This window comes from Eleutherodactylus coqui, unplaced genomic scaffold (genome assembly GCF_035609145.1).
Source record: "Eleutherodactylus coqui strain aEleCoq1 unplaced genomic scaffold, aEleCoq1.hap1 HAP1_SCAFFOLD_412, whole genome shotgun sequence".
NCBI lineage: Eukaryota > Metazoa > Chordata > Amphibia > Anura > Eleutherodactylidae > Eleutherodactylus > Eleutherodactylus coqui.
In genome coordinates this window covers 43,777-50,000 of record NW_027101714.1, presented here as the reverse complement: position 1 = coordinate 50,000, position 6,224 = coordinate 43,777, and positions in this window count along the sequence as shown.

Here is a 6,224-nt window from a genome sequence, read left to right as displayed (position 1 = left end):
GAGCTGCATACGGATCTAAGCCGTTGCCCAAACTAACTCTGGCCCGTGTGACCGACACAGCCGCGCACGCGCTTTCCTACGACACTCGACCGCCAGGCTCCCCTCGGCCTGGGAGGCACTCTCGGGGCGGGGGGCACCGCAGCCCCCCAAGGTGGCTTCGTACACCTCTTGAACGTGGCGCCCGGCCGCTCGGAGAGCGGGGTCTACCCGGGCAGACAGCCTGTCGGCCCCGCGGCCTGGACAGGCGGAGCGGGGACACTTGCACTCGGGGGCTCTGCTCCAAGGAGCGAGAGCGGCCACTCTGCTCGGCCCGGAGAGTGGGGTGCGGGGCGCCGTCGCATCGCTGGAGCCAGGGGCGTCGTGCCGTGCGCGCACGCCTAGCCGCCGCCAGAACAGGCCGGAAAGGATGAGCTTCATACGGATCTAAGCCGTTGCCCAAACTACCTCTGGCCCCTGTGACCGACACAGCCGTGGCACGCGCTTTCCTACGACACTCGACCGCCGGGCTCCCTCGGCCTGGGAGGCACTCTCGGGGAGGGGGGCACCGCAGCCCCCCCAAGGTGGCTTCCGTACACCTCTTGAACGTTGGGGCCCGGCCGCTCGGAGAGCGGGGTCTACCCGGGCAGACAGCCCGTCGGCCCCGCGGCCTGGACAGGCGGAGCGGGGACAAGCCAAGGCTACCGGCGGGCGGGATCGACCGGGTAGCCGCCGTGGGGAACACAACTTGGACGTCTCGCGCCGTCGCGGACCACCGTCCTCCGTCTCTCTCTCCCTCTCTCGGAAGGGAGGCCGCCCGAGGCGCACGGGCCTCGGACGGCCAGGGGTGGAAGGGCTCCACCCCAAGGTGGCTTCCGTACACCTCTTGAACGTTGGGGCCCGGCCGCTCGGTGAGAGCGGGGTCTACCCGGGCAGACAGCCCGTCGGCCCCGCGGCCTGGACAGGCGGAGCGGGGACAAGCCAAGGCTACCGGCGGGCGGGATCGACCGGGTAGCCGCCGTGGGGAACACAACTTGGACGTCTCGCGCCGTCGCGGACCACCGTCCTCCGTCTCTCTCTCCCTCTCTCGGAAGGGAGGCCGCCCGAGGCGCACGGGCCTCGGACGGCCAGGGGTGGAAGGGCTCCACCCCAAGGTGGCTTCCGTACACCTCTTGAACGTTGGGGCCCGGCCGCTCGGTGAGAGCGGGGTCTACCCGGGCAAACAGCCCGTCGGCCACGCGGCCTGGACAGGCGGAGCGGGGGCAAGCCAAGGCTACCGGCGGGCGGGATCGACCGGGTAGCCGCCGTGGGGAACACAACTTGGACGTCTCGCGCCGTCGCGGACCACCGTCCTCCGTCTCTCTCTCCCTCTCTCGGAAGGGAGGCCGCCCGAGGCGCACGGGCCTCGGACGGCCAGGGGTGGAAGGGCTCCACCCCAAGGTGGCTTCCGTACACCTCTTGAACGTTGGGGCCCGGCCGCTCGGTGAGAGCAGGGTCTACCCGGGCAAACAGCCTGTCGGCCACGCGGCCTGGACAGGCGGAGTGGGGGCAAGCCAAGGCTACCGGCGGGCGGGATCGACCGGGTAGCCGCCGTGGGGAACACAACTTGGACGTCTCGCGCCGTCGCGGACCACCGTCCTCCGTCTCTCTCTCCCTCTCTCGGAAGGGAGGCCGCCCGAGGCGCACGGGCCTCGGACGGCCAGGGGTGGAAGGGCTCCACCCCAAGGTGGCTTCCGTACACCTCTTGAACGTTGGGGCCCGGCCGCTCGGTGAGAGCGGGGTCTACCCGGGCAGACAGCCCGTCGGCCCCGCGGCCTGGACAGGCGGAGCGGGGACAAGCCAAGGCTACCGGCGGGCGGGATCGACCGGGTAGCCGCCGTGGGGAACACAACTTGGACGTCTCGCGCCGTCGCGGACCACCGTCCTCCGTCTCTCTCTCCCTCTCTCGGAAGGGAGGCCGCCCGAGGCGCACGGGCCTCGGACGGCCAGGGGTGGAAGGGCTCCACCCCAAGGTGGCTTCCGTACACCTCTTGAACGTTGGGGCCCGGCCGCTCGGTGAGAGCGGGGTCTACCCGGGCAAACAGCCCGTCGGCCACGCGGCCTGGACAGGCGGAGCGGGGGCAAGCCAAGGCTACCGGCGGGCGGGATCGACCGGGTAGCCGCCGTGGGGAACACAACTTGGACGTCTCGCGCCGTCGCGGACCACCGTCCTCCGTCTCTCTCTCCCTCTCTCGGAAGGGAGGCCGCCCGAGGCGCACGGGCCTCGGACGGCCAGGGGTGGAAGGGCTCCACCCCAAGGTGGCTTCCGTACACCTCTTGAACGTTGGGGCCCGGCCGCTCGGTGAGAGCAGGGTCTACCCGGGCAAACAGCCTGTCGGCCACGCGGCCTGGACAGGCGGAGTGGGGGCAAGCCAAGGCTACCGGCGGGCGGGATCGACCGGGTAGCCGCCGTGGGGAACACAACTTGGACGTCTCGCGCCGTCGCGGACCACCGTCCTCCGTCTCTCTCTCCCTCTCTCGGAAGGGAGGCCGCCCGAGGCGCACGGGCCTCGGACGGCCAGGGGTGGAAGGGATCCACCCCCCGCGGGAAGGGGACGCGCGGCGGCACCCGGACGCGGGAGCGTTGACCCGGGGGTCTTTACTCCGCCGAGGCGTAGCCCGGAGAAGGAGCGAGACCGGCCGGCGGGGGTGGAACACCCCCTCATGCCTCGCTCCTTCTGGGGATAAAGCGCGTCGTCCGCAGGCCGCCGTCCCCTATCCCCGCCCTGGACCGCCCGCATCGGCCGGAGCCCGAGGGGACAGGCGGGGGTCCTTCGCTTTCGGGAAAACCGTCACCAAACGTGGGGCCCGTGGCCCCGCTCTCGGCCGCCCTGAGGCGGGAGAGCCCGGATCGTTCTCTCTCTCGGCGTCGGCCCCACCGACGCCGTCGCACGGTGGCCTGGGAAAGGGCTGCACCCCCTGCGCCACGCTTCTCCCCCGGAGTACTCCCCCCGCAGGGGGCTCCGCGGGGTGTCCCGACGCGCAGAGTCGCTCGCCTTCTTCCGCGGGGGACGGGAGGGACGCCCACGCGCGTCCCTTCCCCATCCTCGAGAGCCGTACGCGCCGAGGGTGAACCCGCTCGCCGGGGCGCCGGGGAGCAGGGCCCTTGTGGTCCTTCCCCGGACATGGGCGCGGCGAGGGTCCCCCGGCCGCGACGGCTCTCCCGTTGACCCACTCTCTCGCCTTGGGTGGTGGTGATGGAGGCGGCTGCCTACGCCTCAGCCCGGCATCTCGGAGGGGGGTCGCCCGGGCAGCCAGCCAGCCAGCCTGTTGGCCCCGCGGCCTGCACAGGCGGAGTGGGGACACTTGCGCTCTATGACTCTGCTCCCAGGGAGGTGGCAGAGGGGCGGCCGCGGTGCTTTGACTTTGAGCGGTCCCCACTCCAGCACTCTGAGAAATAGTCACTTTGTCAAAGACCGCACACCGCTCGTTCCCTTATATGCAAAAAAGGTGTTCGTCCTGACGTTTTGCGAGCCCTTATTTTACCGTCGTCGGCGCTATCAGGGGAAACAGGCCCGCTCCTTCCGCCTTCATGGAACCGTAGCTCGGCCCCGAGGGCCCAGGATTACCCTCATACCGGTTCTCACGACATGCGTCGACACTCGGCTCGGCCCCGGCAGCCGCAGCTCCCGCCGGCCCGGCCAGCCGGGTCCGCACCCCTGGCCGGCGCCTGGAGCGTCTGGACTTTGTCGTTTTCTCTCCAAGACTCGTCTCTGCCAACTGCCGTGGACTTCGGCGGGGGCTGCCGCGGGCTGTGCCCGGCCTCTTGGGGGTCCCGCCTGCCCGCGCAGGCAGCTAGGACAGGGTTATCAGCGCTCTCAGGGGGGCCTCCGCAGACCCCCCACAGGTGGCTTCGTACACCTCTTGAACGTGGCGCCCGGCCGCTCGGTGAGAGCGGGGTCTTCCCAGGCAAGCCGCCTGTGGGCCCCGCGGCCTGGACAGGCGGAGCGGAGACAAGCCCAGGCTACCGGTAGGATCGACCGGCTGGCAGTCGTGGTGGAGCAACGGGGACGCCTCGCGCCGCCGCGGGCCGCCGTCCTCCGTCTCTCTCCCACTCTCGGAGGCAGGCCGCCCGAGGCCAACGGGCCTCGGACGGCGTGGGGTGGAAGGGCTCCACCCCAGGGGAAGAAAACACGCCCGCGCGCGTTTGCACAGTCTGCCCCGGCCCGGCATCTCGGAGGGGGGTCGCCCGGGCAGCCAGCCAGCCTGTCGGCCCCGCGGCCTGCACAGGCGGAGTGGGGACCCTCGCGCTCGATGACTCTGCTCCCAGGGAGGTGGCAGAGGGGCGGCCGCGGTGCTTTGACTTTGAGCGGTCCCCACTCCGCACATTGAGAAATAGTCACTTTGTCAAAGACCGCACACCGCTCGTTCCCTTATATGCAAAAAAGGTGTTCGTCCTGACGTTTTGCGAGGCCCTAATTTACCGCCGTCGGCGCTATCAGGGGAAACGGGCCCGCTCCTTCCGCCCTCCTGGAACCGTGCCTCGGCCCGGAGCGACCAGGATTACCCTCATACCGGTTCTCACGACATGCATTGACACTCGGCTCAGCCCCGGCAGCCGCAGCTCCCGCCGGCCCGGCCAGCCGGGTCCGCCCCCCGTGGCCGGCGCCTGGAGCGTTTGGACTTTGTCGTTTTTTCAAAGACTCATCTCTGCCAACTGCCCTGGGCTTCAGCAGTGGCTGCCGCGGGCTGTGCACGGCCTCCTGGGGGAGTCCCGCCTGCCCGCGCAGGCAGCTAGGACAGGGTTATCAGCGCTCTCAGGGGGGCCTCCGCAGACCCCCCACAGGTGGCTTCGTACACCTCTTGAACGTGGCGCCCGGCCGCTCGGAGAGCGGGGTCTACCCGGGCAGCCAGCCGGCCTGTCGGCCCCGCGGCCTGGACAGGCGGAGTGGGGACACTCGCGCTCGATGACTCTGCTCCCAGGGAGGTGGCAGAGGGGCGGCCGCGGTGCTTTGACTTTGAGCGGCCCCCACTCCCTTCCCAGCACTCTGAGAAATAGTCACTTTGTCAAAGACCGCACACCGCTCGTTCCCTTATATGCAAAAAAGGTGTTCGTCCTGACGTTTTGCGAGGCCTTAATTTACCGCCGTCGGCGCTATCAGGGGGAACAGGCCCGCTCCTTCCGCCTTCCTGGAACCGTGCCTCGGCCCCGAGGGCCCAGGATTACCCTCATACCGGTTCTCACGACAAGCATCGACACTCGGCTCAGCCCCAGCCGCCGCAGCTCCCGCCGGCCCGGCCAGCCGGGTCCGCCCTCCGTGGCCGGCGCCTGGAGCGTTTGGACTTTGTCGTTTTTCTCAAAGACTCATCTCTGCCAACTGCCGTGGGATTCAGCAGGGGCTGCCACGGCTGTTCCCCGCCTCCTGGGTGTCCTGCCCTGCAACACCGGAGGGTCAGGGGGGGTCTTGAGCAACTACTGGTAGGTGCAGCACCTCGGGGGCCCTCTGCAGCCAGCACACTGCTGCCAACAGCCCGCTCCCCATCACCAGCCAGCCCCTTCTGCATACATCTGGCGGGGGTGCTTTTTTGACTTCCCCCATTTTGGCCTATGGGGAAAAGCCAGGGGGAAAACCTCCAGAGTCAGGCCAACCTCCTGGAACTCCAGCTCGGCCTGGAGCTACTGGTTTGCCCCCTTCCCGGTTCTCAGGACATGCCTTGACACTCGGCTCTTCCCCAGCCGCCGCAGCTCCCCTCGGCCCGGCCAGCCGGGTCCGCCCCCCTGACCGGCGCCCGGAGCAGTTTGGACTTTGTCGTTTTTTTTCTCCAAGACTCATCTCTGCCAACTGCCAAGGACTTCAGCAGGGGCTGCCACCTGCTGTTCCCCGCCAATGGGTGTCCTACCCTGCAACACCGGAGGCTCAGGCAGGGTCTTGAGCAACTGCTGGTAGGTGCTCTCAGGGGGCCCCTCCACACCCCCAGGCCCACATCCAGGGCCTCCCTCCCGGCCCCTGGAGCAGCCAGCACCCCCTCACCGTCAGCACTCTCTCCCCGTTGGGACTGTGAAACTTTTCTGACCGTGCAAGCTTCGTCAAACGGCAAGGGGGCAACCGGCGTTCTGTGCCCGGCCTCCTGGGGTCCTGCCCGGGCACATCGGAGGCTCAGCCTGGGTTTTCAGCCACCACGGGCAGGTGCACTCAGGGGGCCCTCCGCAGCCGCCCATGCACACCTCTGCAGCCAGCACACCGCTGCCAACAGCCCGCTCCCCATCA